The 25,086-nt window shown below is 40.9% G+C and overlaps 1 long non-coding RNA gene across 1 annotated transcript; it reads left to right on the plus strand.

The window, feature by feature from the left end:
* The first annotated feature begins 604 nt into the window (after positions 1 to 604).
* LOC117550415 lies at positions 605 to 1,536 on the plus strand. Its single transcript, XR_004569638.1, has 3 exons — positions 605 to 728; positions 824 to 911; positions 1,416 to 1,536. It is a non-coding gene; the product is annotated as an uncharacterized LOC117550415 (long non-coding RNA).
* The last annotated feature ends 23,550 nt before the right edge of the window (positions 1,537 to 25,086 follow it).

A 25,086-nucleotide genomic window follows, 5' to 3' on the forward strand; every position in this document is an offset into this window, starting at 1 on the left:
GGAATGATTACATTCTGAAAAGTGTTTTGAGATTTGCTAACATAATTTGTGTCTTCAGATAATGATGTGGACGAGGAAGCAATTTCCTATGGCCTGACACCTCTTTGAAGGTTCCTTCAAAAAGCAAGCAAAATTCCTACAATTTGCACGCCAGCTGAAGGAGCCAGAGCCATCTACAACGCTGACTTTTGAGATCTTGCCAAATGACTGTCTTTCTCCAACATGGCAAGTGTGACATTACCTTGTTGAACGCTCAATATTAACCAACTGCTTTTATTTTTTACGATAACTTTTGTTGTAGCTTTCATGTCTTAGCTTTACTTCTATGTATTAACTAATCAGGGGGGAAATGGTTGACACTTTCATTAGAATACAAATATCAGTCATGGGAAGCAGGAACATGTGTTTACAATGACATGGGAGTGTGTGATTGAATGGGAAGGGGTATTGATTACATGGATGATCAAATATCACTCACACATAGCGATAATGTGATTAAATATAATCACATGTCCTCACATATTTTTCAGCTTTTTTGTCCTTTGCTAATCACATGCCTCTTTGTCCTGCAGTCAAGAATATGGGAGTTTCCCTGCTGTGTTTCCCCTGCCAACGTTCCCCAAAGATATCCAGACCAAACTGGACACAAAACAACCATGCCATAAAGTGTCTACTGATAGACACAAAATCGTGAGGATATTGCATGAGACGATGGCACAATACACAATGTAAATATTGCTATTGTAAATATTTGTCAGCACACCTTCTACAGTATTGTGATCATACAAATACTTAACTTACTTTCTCATCCTGCTTTCTCTAGGTATCCGACAAATTCTGAATATATTAAAGTGGCCAAAGCATTGATTTTCAGGTATCCTTTCCTGAAGGATATGGAGGGGAATAGATATGTAAGTTACTTTTACTGGTTTTATAGTCCTATGTGGTTTGTTGAATTGACAGATTATATCTCCCCTATAGCATTTTCGATTAAGGACAAAAGCCTTTTCGAGAGCTCATTTACAAATGAACTTTTTCTAATGAGGTGTTATCTGGGTTACATCACAATATATGTTTTTATTTCCATAACCTGACATACCTGATTTGTTTGTTTCACACAACCAACTGGGAAGACTCTATGGTAAACTGTTTTGAAAAGGGCAGGCACTTTCAAAAATACTTGGCAGGGGATTGGATGAACCACCTGTCTATCATATCTGTGCCCATGCCGTCTTTTGATTGACAGTCTGTCAGCTATGAAAGTGCGACCAATACATGGGTGCCATCTACTGACAAAGAATCCCCTTTAGCTCAACAGCTCCGTAGTGGCCAAACATCTGCTACCTTCTCTTTAAACTCAATGAGTTTCACAAAAATGTTTTGGGTTAATTTAAATCTTTGTCTCCTCTGATTAGAACACCTGGCATATGTCTTTAAAACGGCGGTTCAAAGCTGAAAGGACGCCCCTGGTCCACCACGAGGTAGTTCGAAACATGAAGCAAAAGTTTGGGCATCATAGATCACCCCAAGCACCAGAAAATAATAACGACTTCTGTCAGATGATCTTCAGTGAGTTTATTCCTATCAGCCTGTATACACTTAAAACTGAGTCAGTAAATACAGTATATAGAAAATGGTGGCACTGCTATATTAAGCCAGGCTCATGTTTGTCATTTGTCTCCATCTGTCTTGTCTATCTGCAGGACATCATTTCTGTTTCTGGGGAGGACGAGTCCTCCATTGATGCACACACACAGGTTTTGAAACGACAATACCTGAAGACCCAGCCTGATTCCTGCATCGTTACCAACGCCATGACCAAGACATTTCAGTGGAGGAGAAAGGAGGTGGCTGAGGGGGTACGGGCTGATACTATCGCCAATAAGTATCCATTCTTGAAGACACCTGCTGGGGTATGTAAAATATGTAACCCTTCGCTACTTGCACGCGTAGTGTTCCGTCCATACAATCAACCTCTCTAAATTGTACTGTGTTGTCTTTTGTTTCTGTCCGTCTATGCAGTTGTGTGAGGAAATGAACCGCATCCACAACATTGAAAACCTGCAGCACCGCTTCAGAGAGGAATTTCTCCTCATTCTACCCAAGGTGTTGGCCCTTGCAAGAGGAAAATCCCCTCTGGAGAAGATATATCTGCAGGCAAGAGAAGAGTCACTGAGCGAAGATCTACCAGGTAATGCTGTCTGTGTACAGGTGTCACTGCGTCGTAGGGCTGCTCGATTATGGCAAAAATCCTAATCACGATTATTCATTGACTTTGAAAACATCCATTTATTGAACTTTAAAAAATATATATTTTGAACAATATGTTTTAACAGTTGATTACCCTGTAATGTAACGTAACAAAAACATTTATATCTACATTTAAATAAATAATATCAAAATAATAAATACAGAAGATAAACAAATAATTTGGAGCGCACTTCCACAACCTACTAAACATATATAAATATGATAACTAATGTCACTCACAACCTGTAATGTTTAATTATACTGCTACACGCAGTACTCTTATTTTGGTAACCCCTCACCTGGAAACAGGAAGTAGTTAAGAGGCTCCGGCTTGACGAGGTTAGTAAAAGTTGACTGTACGCTAGAGATCGGAGAATAAAGACACAGCAACTAAAGCTTCCCTTGTAACGTGTTTGTTAGAGTTTATTGAAGGATAAAAGTGTTTTCATAATGTATTCTCATTGCTGTGTTACAAGAAGCATAATGGAGGAACAGAGAACAGTCTGTTCAAATGGCACACATACACACACACACAGATTCACATGACTGAGAGTCACAAGATTCACACTAACAAATAAGGCGTTGGTCAACACCACATGATTGTCATGTTACTGTATTGTTGAAATAAAAAGAATGCACTGGGAGAAGGCGAGTTGGTTAAGGAGTGGACATTGCATGTCACTCGCCGATTCTCCTTGCAGCAAGTAAACTTGAAACTCGAGTACTGTTATCTCTGTTCACTGGATTTTGGTTATTGAACCGAGCTGGGGTTTTACCCTTACAAAGTAATATAGATACCTCACAGTGTTTATATGGATTTATTAAACAGACTGCAAGACACAACCTGGCCGAGCGGGCTTTTAGGGAGGGCAGGATGTGTATCATTGAGAGCATCATTGCGAAAGGGAATGCACAGATTAATTGCACAGCCCTACTGCGTCCTAGCTTCCACCCTCACTTGCCCACGTGGGTACGATCTCATCCTCTGACTTACAAACTCTTGTGACCACCTCAAACACCACCAACTACGCCACTGAAATGCTAGTATTCAATGGTGCGGGTGGGTGATTTATACTGAGGAGTGAGTTTAATCAATTCAACTCACTTACATCTGCACACATTGCTCCCTTTTCTAATAGCAGACCGTGTTCCACCAGATAGTAAATATTGGAATGTGTTCCTCTTGTGTCGTGAGATTTCAGATATTGTCATGGCATCTACAGTAAAAAAGCGGTGTCTTCCCATGTTAGACTTACTTGTACAGGAGTTCCTCGGAGAAATGAAAGACGTATTTGGGATCATTACACCCAAGTGCCATTATATGATACATTACTCTCGACTTATGTTAATGTATGGACCTCTTCGATCCCTTTGGTGCATGCGATTTGAAGGGAAGCATCAGTATTTCTAAAATGTTGCCAGTAATTGTAGAAACGTCATTAATATAGCTACAACACTAAGTAGCCGTCACCAATACAAACAGTGCTGGGAGTTTTCCTCCAAGATTTTATGTGACTTTGAAAAAGTACCAGGAAAGAGTATTGGCACACCATTTGAATCTTTACCAGCCCAACTTCAGACAGCTCTTTCAAACTTTGTAGGAATTGATTTGAATGGCAAGGTTGTTCAACGTGTATCTGAGGTTTTATTACACAATGTTAAGTATGCCTTAAAGGACATTTTCGTTATTGCAACAGTTCATTCTGAGGAAATTCCCTTGTTTTTTGAGGTAAAATACATTTTAAACATGGACACAAAATGGGTTTTGTGTGGGAAAATGCTGATTCCAGTATCATATCTTAAACATTTCCATGCATACCAAGTCCAGTATGACACTGATTGGTCATGTTTTCTGCCAGGCCAAGAGATCAATTTTTCCCCTCTTGATAGCTATACCGTGGATGACAAATTGTTGGTGAATATTTCCAAGTAATATTGTGACTGGGTGACTGACTGACCGACTGGGTGACCAGTATGACACTGGTCATATTTTCACATCGCTATGCAGTGGATTACAAATTGTTGTTGAATATTTCAAACTAATGAGAATTGTGAAGCTTTGATAGATTGCTGTATTTATGAAAATGTGTTTCATTGTATTGGTGAATGTTTCACCCATTGATATATATACTGTGGATGACGGGTTGTTGGTCATCAGTATATCAAAAGTATGTTTTTCTATATTGATGGGTTATTGAACATTTATTTTAATTTTTCAGCGTTCGTAGGAAATGAATTGATGCTTTTATTGATTATTGTTGTAACATGCAAGTTGCCATCTATATTATGTGCTGACTTTCTGATGGGAGTGATGTGAGGGATAACGTGTTTTGATATTGATTAAATGAGATTAAACTAAAATATTTGGATTTTTGCCTGTTTTGTCTGACAAAAACCTATACTCACTTTTAAAGGTACAATAAAGTGACAAATGTGTACCTGAAAGGTACACATAGCCTGGTCACTGGGGTGGTACCCTAAAGAGACAAATGTGTACCATTTCAGAAGGTACATGTATATGTACCTATGTAAAAAGGTACATACAAAGGTACAAGGGTACAACTTTGTACCCATAGTTTTTGTACCTTTAGGGTACCACCCCAGTGACAAGCGTTTGTACCTTTTTAAGGTCTTTTTCGTACCTTTTTTTCTGAGTGTAGGAGGTCACTCGCCCCAGTGGAGATCCCCTCCGTAGATGCCCTGGGGACCCTCAGTATCGGAGGTTGCTCTCTACTGAAGGGGGGGGGGGGGATGGTCACCAGACGTGGTTTGTGCCTCTTGGGATCTAAACGAAAGGCCGATAAACCACCTCTGCAGGCGACGTGTATGCAACAATCCGAGTGGTACCACAAAGTGAGCAGCCGCCATGAGACCCAGAGTCTGCATGATGGTCAAAGCTGTCACCGTCGCCCCCTGACGCAGTCTGCCAACTGCCCGAAGAAGGGATGCCTGTCTGCTTTCTGTCAGGGTGGCACGTAGTCTGCCTGCATCGAGCATCACCCCCAGATATTCTACCTGTATGGAACTGCTCTTCTTCCAATTGCCCGCAAAACCCAACTTGGTTAGGTGTAGGGTCAATTGGGCTGTGTGAAACATTGCCCATTCCCTGGACCTGGCCATGACTATGAGGTCGTCTAGATAAAAGAAGACCCTCATGCCATGGTCCCGCAGAGGCTGAAGCGCTGTAGCCACATATTTGCTGAACGAACGTGCGTGGGCATACCCCGGTGAGATGATAGTGAACTGTTCATGAACTTGTCATGAAAAGTTCATGGAATATTAGTGAACCATATTCATGAACAGCTCATAAACAGCTCATAACAAAGTTGATGAACTGTTCATGAAAGTTCCATGAACATTAAATGGCACTAGGGCAGTTCATGAACTACTCATGAAACTCCTGTTCTGGAATGGTTCATGAACAATTCATGGAATATGGTTTTAGGCAGGTTCATGAACAATTCATGAAATGGAGTTTTCAGTGAGTGTAGGGATATTCAGTATTCAACCAAGAACATTTCAAGAATTGTTCATGAATTAACCATGGTTCATGAACATATCAAGAACTGTTCATAACAACTTCATGAACAGTTCATACCCAGTCACTGAATATAATTCAATGGCTGGCTATGAACTGTTCATGAACTGTTCATGTACATGAACCATTGACTGTGGGTCAATTGGCAACCATAGAAAACAACAATTATGTCAATCACAATGGAACTTTATTCAAATTAACAAACATACATGTATACAGGTGGAGCACTACAATTAATCCTATCACCATTTGAAGCACAGTTCTTGACACTCAGCTGCACACATTTTTTTGTTACGGGTCCCAAAAGCTTGGGTACCACAGCAACAATAAATGATTTCTGTAGAAAACAGAAAAGTGCAGCAGCAATAATTATACACAGGATCCGGTTGATCGTCTGGATTGCTTCTTATTCAAAATTCAAAGTACACAGTTACATTCAAATAGCTGTACTTTACAAACATCACATTTCTCCATTTAAGTTATCCGTCTGTCACAGTCCATTACTGTATCTCAAGGAGAAATTCAACATAGTCAATATAAACACATAACGCTATCAAATAATACTTTCTATCAATATATCTATCTTTACCAAATATAACATATTATGGAGATCACAAAAATACACTGTCAATGTTAATAAACAAAAAACAAGGCAATGTGCCTGCAAGACCTCACTCAGGTAAACAAAACATATTACCCGTGCGCAGCAGCTAACCTGCCTGCGAGCCTTCGCTCAGGTCACATTTACCCAGGCGCGGCTGAAGCCCGCGAAAATGGCATCTATTGTTGCCGACAGTTTAGTATTTTTAAAATACCGTTACTATGTCAAACATGCTCAAAACTTTCTGACACACTCTCCTAAACATCTCCAACATCATATCTAATTCACACAAGTTAACATCGATCATTTTCATCATGTACTGACCTGTAGAAAACAGAAAAGTGCAGCAGCAATAATTATACACAGGATCCGGTTGATCGTCTGGATTGCTTCTGACTGAGGAGGGGGCGGAAGTGTCCCCCCTAAAATAACCCAGATGTCACCGCTCACCTGCCAAAGGTTCCACCTTGGCGCTACTTACTCGTACTGCTTCTCAAACAGTACAGATAAACCATAAAATGATATGAATGTCACCAAAATAAATACAGATAATGTTCAGTTTCAAATGCACTATTGTTTTGTTTTAAGATTAAAAGTTTTAAAAAATAAAGAAATGTTCAAATAGTAGATGAATATTCAAGAGGTCTTTTAAAATCATCACACTGATCATCAAAAGTTCATAAAATGCTCATGAATATTCAAAAATATTCTGAACTTGCCACAATCATCCAAAATTCATGAAATGCTCATAGTCATGAAAAGTTCATGTAATGCTCATGCAAACTTTTTGGGGTTTTAATTATAATTTTGTGATTGGCTGGATCATGAAAAGTTCATAAATTGCTCATAAAAGTCTGTCATGAGCAAAACAGGAACTTTATATGAATGAACAATGTTCATAAAAATGTCATGAACTGCTCTTTAAAATGGTTCATGAGCATTTTAAGAATTTTGGTTCATGAACATGACAAGTGAACATATAATGAGTTGTTCATGAATGTTTCATGAGTGCTCATGAACAGCTCATAAAGTCATGAACTCCATCTCGCAGGGGGAGTCCTGCTTAAAATCATAACAGGAAGGAAATCAGACAGAGAACACCCAGATACCAGTTTAAACAATCTGTTTTAATTATCAAAGGTAATAATGCAATGCACTATAATACATTACAATACCATATAATACAATATACTACAATCATATTGTAATGTTTTAAGAAGTAGCCGGCCCACTTCTGCCCTGTTCACTTGCTGCGGAGATCCTTCTGTCCTGACAGCATGTGAAGAGAGGCCGAACTCAGGAATCGACAGAATATATACCAGAAGACAGAAGGAAGGGGTGAGGTCAGCTGGTCATCTTTTCAGGTCCTCTCATTGGCAGACGCAAAATATGCTTTGTCACAGTGACCCAGCGCTGGCCAGCAGAAAACCAAACGGGCCCATTTTACAACAAAACACATCTTATCACCCAAGTCATGTGTTTCTTTATGAAAGCCATACTTGTTAGGAATAAAACAGTCATTATCCCATGACATCCTCATAACTAGCTCACCAACAACGCCTAACTGTCTTCATACCCCCCCCAATCATCTCTGAACTTTTATTCACCCGAAGTAAGCTCACCCTTAGTCTAAAAGGACCATTGTCTCTCTTAACTGTGTGACTAAATTCTCAAGGCCTGCAGGATGCGCATAATTAACTTAGAACGAATTTAGCCACTATATCTAATGGTTAACCAAGAAAAACACTCAAAAGGGTAATCTTTTCATTCAAAACAGAACTCACAAGTAATTCTGCATTTTACCCCTCAAAAATAGCCTAAAGCACCCTTTTGATGAAAAGGGTATAAGTGAAAGAAAAAGACTATTGCGCTAATCTACTTTAAAGAAAAAGGGAACATTGTTTCAGGAATCTATAAAAAACCTCTCTATATTTAAGAGGAAAAATGTATTTTGTTCCTTCAACTATTAATACACAGGAATGTATATACCCACACATATATTTAGGGATAACATGATGCAATACACCTCTTATATATTGGTGAGATTAAAATGAATATACCAAAAATATGCTGCATCACATCTTCTGCATAATACTCTTCATAAACTTCCGCAAGATGCCGGAGGCGGGCAGCGTAAAATGAAAAACAAAGTTATTTAGCCTTCCCAAACCTGAGCCTCACGCGCCGCCTATGTGTAGGCCTACTGTATACATACAAAGGCCATTCAAGCTAGAGTTCTTCTGGAAATGTTCACATCAGGCATCTTCAAGTTAAACAATACTAAACAATTAACACAGTAGGCCTAAATTATGTGGATTAAACCACATTTATTTCGTTAAAAATAAACGAAATATGATTTTGTTTGAAAGATGAAATGTCATCAGGCACCTTCAAGTTAAACAATCAGGTGCACACTTTAATGTGCCGCCACCTCCGGACTCGGCTTGACTCGGTTTAAAGAATGCACAAATGTGTTTAATCGTTTATGTCAGATATGTACTAAGTAGCCTAAATACATTTGTTCCTGCTCAAGATTAGATTCAACTTTATTGTTATTGCACATATTGCAGGTACTGAGACAACGAAATGCAGTTTAGCTTCTAACCAGGGGTGCAACAAGCAGCGAAAAGTAATGTGCACAATACTACAGAAAACAATTAACACAGTAAATTATGTGGATTTAACCACATTTATTTAGTTAAAAATAAACGAAATATGATTTTGTATGAATGATTAAATGTAGGGTGAATTGCCCTAATGTGGGACATTTTTGCATTTCAGACTTCGGGAATATATTGCGATATGAAGCCGATACAATAAATCAAAATCCAGTACCATTCCGAAATCCCCAGTAATATTAGACACTAATAATACAGTAAACTATTAACACTGTACATAGGCCATGGGTCGGCAACAGGCGGCCCGCGGGCCATTGTTGGCCCGCCAGGAATAATATTTGGCCCGTAATTTTGAGAATAAAAAATAAAAAAATATTTTGAGATTTTTTTTTTTTTTTTTTACAACATCGGACCGACAGTCGCACATATATGCTATAATGTCCGAATAGAGAATATACCTACACCTGAATAATGCTTATTACCCTATCCATGTTGAGAGTGAACGACACACAGCACAGGCACAATCAGGCTGTGGGGTGCACTGACGCTGATAGTGGATCAATAGGTGGACAGCGCGTGGTGCTGAAATAGCCAACATTCGGTGTGTGGTTTGAAAAAAATAACACCAGCTCACTAAATCATTCAAACGTAATGTTTACTTATATGTGAACAGTAACAAAGTTCAGGTAAAACATTGACAACAAAATTGGAGAAGCCGCTTGATCATGGAGGGCGAGGAGTGATTTAACTAATAAATACATTGAGTTTGAGTAAAATACTTGGTTACTGATTAATTTAGGTTATGCAAAGCAAAATATGATGTAATTTCTTCTTTTTTTTTAAAAGGTTTTCAACCTGAAAGAATCCTAATGTGTCCTTGAAAAGTTGAAATAAAGAAAAGAAAAAAGGATTCGAGTTGTCCATGCATCCTCTGTTGCCCCTCAAGCCTCTCAAATGTGGGCAAACACTCAAATAAATGCCAAAAACCCAGAGAACTTGACAATACTTGACAATAAAAGTATGTTAAATAACACTGCTACCTAGTTAATAACTCTACTTTACTCAGTGGAGGCTCGTCCATTGAGGAAAGGGAGGACCATCCTCCCTAAAATGTCAGAGCAAAATTTACTTTGAAGAGAACAATAAATACACCTCAATTTAAAAGATAAGTCTGTTAAAATACAGATAATAGCCCTGGCTTTGGGACTGAAATGGGGCTAGAGAGGACGAGCCTCTCTTTGGGCGGGTCTAGCCAGAGGCTCTGGATTGGGCGCCTATATCATCAGTGAACCAATCAGCGGATCTGACTGCGCATCAGAGTGTTGATGGGGAGGGTTATCAGCGATATCAGAGTTTTTTTCTGAACCGGGGAACAGGGGCGCTGCGCCGTCTTACCAAAATAAATTCCTTGAATTTGATTATGTTCTGGCCCGCCATCTTGTGGCTCAGAAAAAAATTGGCCCACGGCCAAACTTACTTGCCTACCCCTGACATAGGCTATTATTGTTTGCCCGTGGGATTAGGATGATCGGTAGTGAGACCCGTGCTGCATTTTCCTCCGGTCGGATGTGATATAAAAACAAAGCGATTATTTTTGTTGTTGTAAACTCACGTGGATTAAATTTAGTGCATTCATTTCAACTCGCGAACATATGATACATTAAATGATCATGAGGATGATGATTGAAAATTGTTTGTTTGAGCCTGGATGCATTTCCTGATCTAAAAACATAGCGATGGTTTTGTACTTACGCCAACGTGAATTAAACATTATTTTGTTAAATAAAAACATGGTGATGTTTAGTAAATGATTACATGTCTCTTATTTAGCACAGAATATGATCCTATCCGTGACATATGGATTTTAACAAATATCCGCTATATCAGATACCTGTAGATCAGCTGTTTATTTCACATGAGTTCCAGTGTGGCAGCTTTTTAATCACGGCTCCCCCTGGTGGATCCATGATCCATTGCAGCTGGTTTCATTATAATTAAATGTATTTATCAAGGGGGCGTTTCAAGTCCTGCGGGGGGGTTTTCCTTTTCAGCAGGGGCCCACCCCGTGCCGATCACGGACCCGCACGGGTAGGCGTCTGAAATGGAGCGCTCCATCGGTAGGAGTGAGGGATACTCCCATTTGTGCGAGTACGTCTTTCTTTTTCACAGCAGTGATCCCAGGTGGACCTGTGTGCATCTTCTTTGGTTCAATTGCATGAGCACCTCTGGTCTCCTGCTTTCCAACATTTCCAACATGCAGCTTGGTCGGACAGCTCATATTTGAACTGAATCCTTTTCGGATCCTCTTTTGTGTAGCGCAGCCATTTAATTTTCTGCCAACTAACTGTTTGTCCCTCTGTGTCTTTGGTTATGTTTCGGACCGTGTGTTGTAGAGCTGTGCAATTAATCGTATTTTAATCTCGATTACGATTTTGGCTTGCAACGAGGTCCACAATTTCCCCGCAGCGAGGCTCCCCCCGCCCCCCTGTTGACAGTTCACGAGCGTGCCCCCTCAACTTCATCCTGCATTCTGCAGGTCACCCTTGAAAAAGAGATCTTTTGATCTCAAGGGGCTTTCACCTGGTTAAATAAAGGCTACAAACAAACAATCCACCACATCACAGTCATCAATTAAGGACGCGCTTTACAGTGCAACGGCCTACTCAAGCAGCTCGCAAGGACACAAAGATATAACACATGCCATCATATTCTACATAGCTAAAGACATGTGCCCAGTTAGCACGGTCAGCAACCAGGGGTTTAAGCAACTGACTAACACTATGGACAAGCATTACGCGATGCCATCTCGGCATCATTTCACCAGATCTGCACTGCCTGCCCTGTATGACAAATGCCGTGGGGAAGTTAAAAAATATGTGGCTTCAGCTGAATACTTTGCAGTTGAGTTATACTTAAAGTTCAGGGTAATCAACTGTTAAAAAGATACTGTTCAAATTATTATTATTTTTTTTTAATTAAGTTCAATAAATGGATGTTTTCAAAGTCAATGAATAATCGTATTTAATAATCGTGATATCAATATTGACCAAAATAATCGTGATTATGATTTTTGCCATAATCGAGCAGCTCTAGTGTGTTGTGAGAAGGACTTGAAATCCAGAAAGTCACTGTGCCCAAGCTAAATCACCTTCTATGGCCTGTTCCTCCTTGCCATCCTCACAAGAGTGTAGTACCCCTCCGAACTGTACAAAGGCCCTTTTTTTCTGTCGGTCTCAATGGCTGCATGGACACTGTCACATTCCATCTTGCTGTGTCCAGACTCCATGAATGTATGGTCAATAATGGAGATGGGCAAGGTGTTGACTGCATGGAGACACATGGCACTAAAACCAGCATTCCTGTTCTGCCCACCACATGTGTCAGAGTACAGCACCACATGATGAGTTGAATTCTCTGTTGAAGATGGATCTGTAAAAGTTTCCTTTGTCACTCAGCATTGACTTTGAATCCTGGATTATTTCATTCTCTTCATCAAGCTCTTCTGCATCTTGAAATAAGCTTAGTAACACTTCTTCAGCAGTGAAAAGCTTTCTTCTCATGGTTGACCTAGCTTGCTTACATATGGTGTCAGCCATTTTGACTCAAGTGCTATCCAAAGGCTTTACCCATAATACATTTCTCAGGGCCAAAAGGGCATAAGTGCACTTACGTCCTTTTGGCCCCAAATCGTTCAGTGTGTTCCGTGTTAGGTCTTTTGGTTTTTGATGAATAACTCTGGATTGGTTTAGAATTCACATGCACCCTTTTGGCATTAGAAAGAGCTCATCGAGAGCTTTCATTTGATATATATAACTCATTTTGGACCAAAATGTCACTTACAAAGAAATGTCTTTCTCACAGACAGACGCTGTGTTACTGTTAATGGTTTTGTTAATTATTTGATTTTTATAAATGTTAATAAAAATGTGTTACTATACTAGTATTATATTGTGCTTTCTAATGTATTAACTGGGTCAATTTGGAAGAGTTTTAGACATTAATTTGTTTCACAAATTTAGTGCACAGTCTGGGGCTCAGAACATAGGACCATCAGAACCAGCTAGAACAGCCTGGGACACAGGCTAGACCCACCTGGATTAGAACATCAGCCTCATACTCTATAACAAGGCCTACTCTACATTCCAGCCCTGAAGGTGTAGTGGAAATGTTATTATATCCTGATATGTTTAAACCAAATGCTTCTCATTTGGTTAGATGTGCTGTTTTCCTCTATCTAGGCCACAGAGCTGTTTTGGCTACTGGGTTGAGACTCACACAAAGTCACACGAGAACTTCTACAGCTCAAGGCCAGGTGTCTAATAACAATGTGACCGTGTGAAGACAGATTTCTTACCTTCCCACCCCTTATTGTATATAAGCCTTTTTACTCTATTCAACTGCGCACACTCGCGCAGACATATCTTATACTCTGTGAGACCTGTGTCTATATTTTATTGTATCTAATGTTTGTTTGAGGCCTCGAATAAACATCACCAGAAAGACAACTCTGTCTGATTCACCATTTATTTGATTTGATCACTCTGACTTGTACTCTACAGTATTGGGGTTTTTGGATTTCCATAACAAAGGTTACAGGGAAAGGTGAAGAGTTGCTCTCTCCGTGTGGTTCCTCCAGGCCTATTCACCACATCACCTTTAGGAACATGTGCCACATTATTTTCTTTTATAGCAAACGTGGGTCTCTCCCACTATTTCTTGTTTCACTGGATTCTTCTGAGGAATTGTGTAAGTATTTCGTCATCCTCAACTTTCTCAACCATGCCAACGTAACGGAGACTCCTGTGTTTGGTTGCAAAGTTAACTAGGACAAAGTCACCCACGTTCAGATCTGTGTTTCCAGGATCACTTCTCTCATCCTCAGGGCTCTCATCCTCAAGTGGGACAGGGACATCACTCTCCTCAGAGCTGCTATCTATGATTTTCCTTTTGGGTGCTTTCTTTTTCAGTTTTCCTTTTTCTTTGCTATTTTGTTTTTTCCCTGCCAGTTTCTTTTGTCTCTCTTCATAAGCCTTTTCTATTGCCTGCTTTTCAGGAGTATCTGTTAGGATGGCTGTCTTCACACGCTTTCTTTTGGTTTGCGCTCTGGGGGGACATTTGGGAAGGGGTAGGATGTCACGAGGAGACACATGTCCAGGTCGGCTGGGAACATCTGAGTCAGCTGGCGAGGCACATCCATGTGGACCACGCGGAGTGGATGGATTAGCATCTACAGCAGGTGGTTCATCTGCAGGGAGTGGATCATCTGGAGTGGATGGACCAGTGGATGTAGGCTGCAGCTCAGGATTTGGCCGGTCTGACACCATGGATGGTGCAAACGCTTCCTCAGGGAAAATATCTCTGTTATATGGGAAATCCCAGTGGACTTGAATCCAGAAGTGATATTCCGTGGTGTCACTGCTGACAAGAAGGCCTCATTCACAAGTTCTGCAATCTGGTAGATGGAGACTGTTTTGCCAGGGTTAGATCTCATCCACCCATCAAGAGCTCGGTTGTATAGGGTCTTGAACGGGCCATACACGGTCACGTCGAGAGGCTACATGCGATGGGATGTGTGGGGTGGAAGGGTGAGCATAACAATACTGTTGCTCTTTGCTTTTTCTACTGCCTTGAGTGAGATGTGAGCTTTAAGATTATCAAGGATTAGCAGCATGGGACGGTCAGGAGTGCACTGAGTGTGCTGTATCAGGTGATCAAGGAACTCAGGCCAGGTGACTTCATTCATCCATCCTGTTCTGGTGGAGGCACCTTTGGCTCCTGGAGGTGCTCCTATCATGAAGTCATCCTTAAACCTAACTCTGGGGAAGACAAACATGGGAGGTATGGCATTCCCAGCAGCATTCACTGCACACACCACAGTCACCAGTTCTCCTCTCTCAGCTGATGTGATAGAACTTGCTTTGTTCCTTTCTCTGTCACAACCTGAATCAAATAGAAAGTTTAGAATCAATGGCATGTGCAATCAGTAGGCTACTATTAGTCTAAAGGTACATTGTATTTCATTTCAGTCCATTCATTTTTTCCAGTTCACAGGTTCACTGGTCATTATCACAAGCCACTCAGTATCAGTCTGGTGCTCTCTAGTGTATCATGTGTAGCTTACCTGCCGTGGCTTTTGAACTGTAAAGACGCCTGTTTCATCCACATTGTAAATCATGTGTGGAGGGAATGTGTGCCTGTTAAAGAAGAGAGGCAAGGGAAGAACCTTATCAGACTCAAAACCAAATCTTACAGGTAAAGCCTCCATAAAACATTTGCAACTAAAAAATTAATTCTGTCACCTGTCCATCACTACAGCCAGATTTTCGAAGAACTCCCCCACTGTAGTTTTATTGAAGGCTGTAGCCCTTTCCAGGGATGTTGCCTCCAGAGTTCGGACAGAGAGATGGTGACGTGCTAGGAACCTGCCAAACCACTCTATTCCTAAAGAATAGAGAATTCATTATTATAAGATTTAGCTTTGTGGCAAGATCATTTGTTCTAAGTTAACCTACAGAATCATGTGCTCTCTTGCACACCCTAGCCTACCTGCACATTGTTTCTCTGTCCAATTGGCAGGTACAGGGATATTGTTTCTCTCTGCGTATTCAAATGCCAGTTCACTTGGGCTTGAAAACATAATGGTCACAAAAAAGTGTCGTAAAACTGTGAAGTAACACATTTGTTTGTGTGAAACGCTCAATGAACTACATCTCTGGTCTCGCAGAACAATATACGTCACCAAGATGGCCGTCACTACTGTCTTGTCAACAAAACGATTGTCTACCCTCACTATCACCACAAGGAAACACGTCCAGAAGAATGTCATGCAAAGCTGCCTGTGTTAGAAATTAAAATCAATGTTTTGATGGCATAATGTACCTTTAGTTTAAATGCTGTTTTATACTGAAAAACCAGAAGTTCTTGTGCACAACCAGTTAGACTTTTATTCTGAAAATCCTTCACCTCCGGTTAGCATTTAGCATGAGGCTAATATACCATTTCCTATAGAGGTGAATTTAGCAGCGATATGATGTTGCACACCGAAACCTACTGATTTCAACACTACAACTATAGACGTCGAGATATTATTATTGTTGGATATTAAATGAAGGTACAGTTTATTTGAGTAAGTTATCGTTTACAGATGTGGGTAGCATGTCACAACATTCGGAGCGACCGGAAACCACATTTGTTTGTCGTCCAAGATGTAGAGTTTTAAAAAGACACTAAACAAAGAGCGATTGAAGATTTTAATTTAGAAAAAACTAGTATAATTGGGAGTAATACATGCGGGGCTTTGGATCACTCATTTTAATGGTGTATATTTTCAACAACAAATATCGTTCAGGGAGAAGGGGTTGCTCAACCCACCCTGCAGATGTTTTAAATCTTACTTACAGCTTCAGAGGGAGCGCACGGCACCAGAGTATGAGTTTTAAAAGACAAGTGCCACCGCTCATCCATTTAATCAGTGATGACCTGACATTTAGAGATGTTATTTAAAAGGAGAAACATATCTGCCATGAGTGAAAATTCCTGAATTGAACTACAAACCATTCATGAAATGACTTCTGTTTTTAAAGTCCTTGTTAAAGCACCCAAGGTTCCACACACTGTTAAAGAGGGTTAGCATAGTTATTTAAGTAGATTACGACGGCCTCTTCTAGAGAACATATTACTTTCATACCTTAAATGGTATGAAAGGAGGGAGGGTACATTTCTCATGGGGGACAGTTACAAATGCTAGTAGAACAAGACGGCCCACCCCAATACAGATGTTGATGAAAATGATGAGTTAGTTTGAATGATGTTAAACGATATGGATGTTCAGAGATGAGGTTGTTCAATGAATGTCCAGCCGATGTGATTCTTTAAATGATGAAATCATGTGAAGAAGTGAGCAAAATAAAATGCTAAAATGGAGTGAATCCATTTCAATTTACTTATACTGTTACAAGATAGTGTATTTTTATTTCAATTGACTCTATACTATTCCAAGATAGTTTATTTCATTTTTATTATTTTTCACTGTTCAATATGGTAGATTTCATGTATTTTCGAATCATTACTATTCTAAAATGGGTAGTTTATTTTCACTTTGTAAAAACAAGTGCCTTAACACTGAGTGTATTATGAGAACGGTTTCTGTGAAAGGAGGGAGGAAGAAATGTTCTGATACCAAGCCATTGCTGCTATTTTGAAGAACCATATTGAATGTTAACACTAAAAGTTATGCACAAGGGAAAACTTTTATGTTTGAACACAGTCAAAGTATTTTTGTATTTTTGTAAAGTTGAGGATATTCGAACCATTCCATTTTGATTGTATGTTTTTGATATGAGTTATGTACTATGCAGAGTTCAGATGAAGAACTCATTGATTTCAGTATTATACACACCTTTTAGGTGTGTAAGGAGGGACTGTTAGAAATTAAAATCAATGTTTTGATGGCATAATGTACCTTAAATGTACCTTTAGTTTAAATGCTGTTTTATACTGAAAAACCAGAAGTTCTTGTGCACAACCAGTTAGACTTTTATTCTGAAAATCCTTCACCTCCGGTTAGCATTTAGCATGAGGCTAATATACCATTTCCTATAGAGGTGAATTTAGCAGCGATATGATGTTGCACACCGAAACCTACTGATTTCAACACTACAACTATAGACGTCGAGATATTATTATTGTTGGATATTAAATGAAGGTACAGTTTATTTGAGTAAGTTATCGTTTACAGATGTGGGTAGCATGTCACAACATTCGGAGCGACCGGAAATCGAATTGCTGTGAAGGATTTCCTGTATTTTTTGTGTTGATTACAGCGTTTGGAATGTGTTGAATGGAAAGTCATGAAAGAGTTAAGGAGGACAAAAGGAGTGTTTAGATATATATTGAATGTACAATGTCTGTATACTGTGATATGTGTAACAACGGACATTAAATAGTCGGAGAGCCGGCCCCCAGGGAGGAGCCTGCAGAAGCTATATAACAGCAGCACCTGGGCGGTTCGGCCTCTTTTCTCTGCTAGCGAGGGCCAGAGGCAGCTGCTTTTCTGTCGGACAATATCCTGTTTGTGACTTTACCGCGCCTTTTTTATTAATTAAAGTACCAATTTGAAAACATCTCAGAGACTCCATTTAGTCTCCTTTTTAAGCTTCTCTTTCCTGGACGCGAGAATAACCATCACAGTTAACACCTGCCTGCCTTCCTTTGATTCTCTCTGAACTGCCTGGTCTTTTTAATGTTTAATGTCAACCATTTGTGCAGATAGCGTGAAGTAGAAAAGATCGGCGATGCTAATGTAGCGTTAGTATTTCTCCCCCGGGCTTAAATTGTGCATTATAGAATGATCACACCGATGACAGTACTCTTCAAAGGGTTCACGAAATATGACTACTACTCTTACTGTTTAACATTTTGGGTTACTTAATGTTACTTCATGTTAAGGCTAATAAAAATGACAAGGCTGTAATGCTAACTAACGTGCTAGCTACTAGCTAGATCCAGCCACTCCTGGTCCTTTCATCAGACGGGAAGCGAAAGAACGAGCAAGACCCATTGCTGGTATGATAACAACCTGGTACTAAGCACACAGGCATCTTGTTAAAGTGATCTTATCTTAGAATCGATCTATATGGCGCTGATCTTAGCTATCTCTTAGTGGAGGAAAACAATTGTGACATCACTTACGCGTGTTGGAGTTTTGAGGTTTTTACAACCCCACTCTGCTCCGCGTGTCGTTTTGACGAGTCCTGCTTAAAATCATAACAGGAAGGAAATCAGACAGAGAACACCCGGATACCAGTTGAAACAATAATCTGTTTTAATTATCAAAGGTAATAATGCAATGCAATATAATACATTACAATACAATATAATATACTACAATTATATTGTAATGTGTAAGGAGTATGCCGGCCCACTCCTGCCCTGGTTCGCGTGCTGCGGAGATCCTTCCGGTCCTGACAGCATGTGAAGAGAGGCCGAACGTCAGGAATCGACAGGAGATATACCAGAATAGAGAAGGAAGGGGTTAGGTCAGCTGGTCATCTTTTCAGGTCATCTCATTGGGAGATGCAAAATATGCTTTGACACAGTGACCCAGCGCTGGCCAGCAGAAAACCAAACAGGCCCATTTTACAACAAAACACATCTTATCACCCAAGTCATGTGTTTCTTTATGAAAGCCATACTTGTTGGAAATATAATAGTCATTATCCCATGACATCCTCAGAACTAGCTCACCAACAACGCCTAACTGTCTTCATACCCCCCAATCATCTCTGAACTTTTATTCACCCGAAGTCAGCTCACCCATAATCTAGAAGGACCATTGTCTCTCTTAACTGTGTGACTAAATTATCAAGGCCTGCAGGATGCGCATAATTAACTTAGGAAGAATTTAGCCATTATATCTAATGGTTAACCAAGAAAAACACTCAAAAGGGTAATCTTTTCACTCAAAACAGAATTCACAAGTAATTCTGCATTTTACCCCTCAAAAATAGTCTAAAACACCCCTTTGATAAAAAGGGTAAAAGTGAAAGAAAAAGACTATTGCGCTAATCTACTTTTAAGAAAAGGGAACATTGTTTCAGGAATCTATAAAAAACCTCTCTATATTTAAGAGGAAAAATGTATTTTGTTCCTTCAACTATTAACACACAGGAATGTATATACCCACACATATATTAGGGATAACATGATGCAATACACCTCTTATATATTGGTGAGATTAAAATGAATATACCAAAAATATGCTGCATCATATCTTCTGCATAATACTCTTCATAAACTTCCACACGAGACTCTGGGATTTGTAGTCTTTCTAGTTGCATATTTTTCATAGTCTTATATTTCAACAGTTTTACGACAAACTGTGACTTTTTTGACATGGAAATTATTTTTTAAGATTGACAAACATCATATGTGTAATTCATGGCACAATTCAAACGGGATCAAAAGATACGTTTTCTCTCTCCATTGACTTCAATACATAATTTTTCCGAAATAAGGTCCCATGGACCGGAAGTAGATGGGCGCGTATATACACACGTAATGTAAACGTGTGCGTACATGCTAATAACTATGCTATGTGTGTGTCAGGGTTCCCGTGGGGTATTAAAAAGTCTTACATTTGATAATCTGAATTTAAGGCCTTTAAAAAGGTCTTAAATATGACCAAAAAAATAAGATAATCTTATAATAAGATAAGAATAATGTAGATATAAATGTATAATTTATTTATATTTCCATTAGTTTTTCTGTACAATTATAATTAAAGTTCAGGGTACTCAACTGTTCATTTTTTCCATTTGATATTTATAACAGATTAAAAATAATAACAAACAAATGTGAAAAACAGAATACGGTATTGTTAGATGTTGTAATTGTGTTTAGAAATTCATCATATGCCTTATCAATATCGTCTCTCTCATACTACCCTCCAATTGTGATTTAGTAAGTCATTCTTAAATGCATTTATCTTCAGTTCTCAATCTTTTGTATTTGAAAAGGCTGGCAACTTTAGGTTGCTTATAACTGCAGTGATAGACAATACAAACAGGTAAATGATCACTGATGTCACTATATAGTAGTCCACCTATGTATTGATTTCCATAATGTTTGTGAATATGTTGTCTATTAATGTAGCACAGTGAGAAGTGATTGTACTAGGTCTGGTGGTTTTAGGATACAAACCCATACTGTACAATGTATTGATGAAGTCCTCTGTCATTTTATGCTTTTTTGCAGGGACGTGCACAGACATTTAGGGGGCGGGAGCTCAAGTGAGAAAAAGGGCACTTCCCATAATCATTTATAAAACAGAATTCTACAAAAATAATCAGTTAACACAGAGACAATGGTCTTTAGTATTCACAACGCACAAGAGCAGACAACAAGCTAGTAAAATTATAGTTATTAAATGAGCAGCCAACAATACAAATTATGAAGTTACTGTCTAAGGACATTACAGGCAAAAATATCATTTTTCACTATACATTTTGTTATTTAGGTCTATTTTGCTTCCATGTTTTCTTTCACTCTAATGGAAAGAAAACTTCCAAAAAACACAGCCTAAATGGTGTATACCATGTCTGAATTCATCTATAGATTTAAAGCTAATCTGCATTTAAACATAACATTTCAGGGGGAAATACTGACTTGACGTAAGTAACTATCTGGGGAAGTTGTGAGGTGATATGTTTTTTAGTTTTATCCTTTTCACCTGCAATGCCTTCGTAACTGCATGCAAATGAGCGCATTTTAATTAGGCCTAGTTAAAGCCTAATTTGCATATCAATGTGGCGATTGTGATGACGTTATTAGATACACATTTTACTGTATTCGCTTTAAGTGTCTCCCCTTAAGTACAGCACATTAGCCTGTATGCCCATGATAAATTACCATAGCTAAACCTTGAGCTAACTTATCCATTAGCTAGTAGCCTACCTTAGTTAACTATATTTGTTTTTGTCTTTTGGCTAATTAGCTGTAAACTTGAGGCACTGGCAGTTTAGTAATTTGTTCATCACTGTAGAGGAAACTTCTGTGTAGCATGCAGTGGAGTCACCGACTCAGGAAGGAGACACGGGAAGAGTCGGAGCTTTGATGTCAAACCACTGTGATTTATTTGGAGTTGGTACCAGAGTATTCACATCACAAATCCAAGAGTCAGAGGTTCTGACTCCACGGTAGAGTTGCCACGTCAATTCTGGAGAGCCTCTCTCTTGCCAGCCCATCTAACTGGTTTCGCAGAGAGTAAACAACATATTTGAGGAGATAGCCTAAACAGTGTGGGAACACAGAGCTACTTGCCTCGGACACTTATGACCTCGAAGATTTTACCTTGGAGTCCACAAATACAGAGAAGGAAGTGTCCCAGTGTACCCACAACACAGACCATCTGTATCCCAGTATTGACCGGTCACAGAATGGGAACAATAACATTATTGGCTAAGCCGCCTGTGTCCTTAAAGAAGGTAAACAGACATCAAGGTTTGTCCTGTATGTTACTAATTGGCGTCTTATGATAATTATTTCCACAACAATCACCACTTACCTTCAAACAAGCTAAGAAAATCCGGCATAACGTGGGACAGTAAAGTGGGAGGTGCTGCTACCTGTCTGTCTGAAGGGACTGCCGATGACTGTCCGCACCGCTGTGAGCAAGGCAAGGCAAGGCAAGTTTATTTATATAGCACTTTTCAACACAAGGCAATTCAAAGTGCTTTACAAAAAATGAAAGACATTAAGAAAATGGCATTTAAAATCAGTCATTAAAAAGAAAAGCTAATAAAATAAACATTAAAAGAAAAAATACATGGATAAAAGTTACAGTGCAGTCTAAGATATGAATGGTTCAATTAAAAGCAGCGACAAAAAGAAAAGTCTTCAGCCTGGATTTAAAAGTAGTCAGAGTTGCAGCGGACCTGCAGGTTTCTGGGAGTTTGTTCCAGATATTTGGAGCATAATAACTGAACGCTGCTTTACCATGTTTAGTTCTGACTCTGGGGACAGAAAGCTGACCAGTCCCTGAAGACCTGAGAGATCTGGATGGTTCATAATTTAGCAGGAGGTCAGAAATGTATTTTGGGCCTAAATCATTTAGTGCTTTATAAACCAGCAGCAGTATTTTGAAATCTATTCTTTGACACACAGGAAGCCAGTGTAAAGACTTCAGAACAGGAGTTATGTGATTCACTTTCTTAGTGTTAGTGAGGACTCGAGCAGCGGCGTTCTGAATCAGCTGCAGCTTTCTAATAGATTTTTTAGTGAGACCTGTGAAGACACCATTGCAGTAGTCGAGTCTACTGAAGATAAAAGCATGGACAAGTTTTTCCAAATCCTGCTGTGACATTCATCCATCCATCCATCTTCTTCCGCTTATCCGTGGTCGGGTCGCGGGGGTAGCAGTTCCAGCAGAGAGCCCCAAACTTTATTTTCCCTGGCGACATCAACCAGCTCTGACTGGGGGATCCCAAGGCACTCCCAGGCCAGCAAAGAGATATAATCCCTCCACCTGGTCCTAGGTCTACCCCTTGGTCTCTTCTCAGCTGGACGTGCCTGGAACACCTCCCTAGGGAGGCGCCCAGGTGGCATCCTAACTAGGTGCCCGAACCACCTCAACTGGCTCCTTTCGACGCGAAGGAGGAGCGGCTCAACTCCGAGTCCCTCCTTGATGACCGGACTTCTCACCTTATCCCTAAGGGAGACACCAGCCACCCTGCGGAGAAAACCCATCTCGGCCGCTTATATCCGCGATCTCGTTCTTTCGGTCATGACCCATCCTTCATGACCATAGGTGAGGGTAGGAACGAAAATGGCCCGGTAGACAGAGAGCTTTGCCTTCTGGCTCAGCTCCCTTTTCGTCACAACGGTGCGGTAAAGCGACTGCAGTACCGCTCCCGCTGCTCCGATTCTCCGGCCCATCTCACGCTCCATTGTTCCCTCACTCGAGAACAAGACCCCGAGATACTTGAACTCCTTCACTTGGGGTAAGGACTCATTCCCTACTTGGAGTGGACAGTCCATCGGTTTCCTGCTGAGAACCATGGCCTCAGATTTGGAGGTGCTGATCCTCATCCCAGCCGCTTCACACTCGGTTGCGAACCGATCCAGTGAGTGCTGAAGGTCGCAGACCGATGAAGCCATTAGAACCACATCATCTGCAAAAAGCAGTGGTGCAATCCTTAGTCCACCGAACTGCAGACACCCTCCCCCATGACTACGCCTCGAAATCCGATCCATGTATATTACAAACAGGATTGGTGACAAAGCGCAGCCCTGGCGGAGGCCAACCCTCACCGGAAATGGGTCCGACTTACTGCCGAGGACCCGGACACAGCTCTCGCTTTGGGAGTACAGAGATTGGATGGCCCTGAGTAGAGACCCCCTCACCCCATACTCCCGCAGCACCTCCCACAGTAACTCCCTGGGAACTCGGTCATACGCCTTCTCCAAATCTACAAAACACTTGTCGACCGGATAAGCGTACTCCCAGGCCCCCTCCAGGATCCTTGCGAGAGTAAAAAGCTGATCCGTTGTTCCACGACCAGGACGGAATCCGCATTGTTCCTCCTCAATCTGAGGTTCGACAATCGGCCTGACCCTCCTTTCGAGTACCTTAGAGTAAACTTTCCCGGGGAGGCTGAGTAGTGTGATGCCTCTGTAATTGGCACACACCCTCTGATCCCCCTTTTTAAAAAGGGGAACCACCACCCCGGTCTGCCACTCCTTCGGTACTGTTTCCGACTTCCACGCAACGTTGATGAGACGTGTCAACCATGACAGTCCCTCAACACCCAGAGCCTTCAGCATTTCCGGGCGGATCTCATCCACCCCCGGGGCTTTGCCACTGTGGAGTTGTTTGACGACCTCAGTGACCTCCCCCCGGGAGATTGGTGTTGATCCCCCGTCATACTCCAGCTCTGCCTCTAACATAGAGGGCGGAGTTGTCGGGTTCAGGAGTTCCTCAAAGTGTTCCTTCCAATGCCCTAACACTCCATCAGTTGAGGTCAACAACGTCCCATCCTTACTGTACACAGCTTGGATGGTTCCCTGCTTCCCCCTCCTGAGGTGTCGGACAGTTTTCCAGAACAACTTTGGTGCCGCCCGAAAGTCCTTCTCCATGTCTTCTCCGAACTTCTCCCACACCCGCTGCTTTGCCTCGGCCACGGATGAGGCTGCTGCCCTTCGGGCCTGTCGGTACCTTGCAACTGCCTCGGGAGTCCCCCGGGATAACAAATCCCTGAAGGCCTCCTTCTTCAGTCGGACGGCTTCCCTGACCACCGGTGTCCACCAGGAGGTTCGAGGGTTACCGCCCCTTGAGGCACCTAGGACCTTGAGACCACAGCTCCCCGCCGCGGCTTCGGCAATAGAGGCTTTGAACACTGACCACTCTGGTTCAATGTCCCCAACCTCCACAGGAATGCCCGAAAAGCTCCGCCGGAGGTGTGAGTTGAAGGCCTCCTGAACTTGGGCCTCCTCCAGACGTTCCCAGTTCACCCGAACTACACGTTTGGGCTTACCAGGTCTATCCAGAGGCTTCCCCCGCCACTCGACCCAACTCACCACCA

The sequence above is a fragment of the Gymnodraco acuticeps genome, unplaced genomic scaffold (genome assembly GCF_902827175.1).
Source record: "Gymnodraco acuticeps unplaced genomic scaffold, fGymAcu1.1, whole genome shotgun sequence".
NCBI lineage: Eukaryota > Metazoa > Chordata > Actinopteri > Perciformes > Bathydraconidae > Gymnodraco > Gymnodraco acuticeps.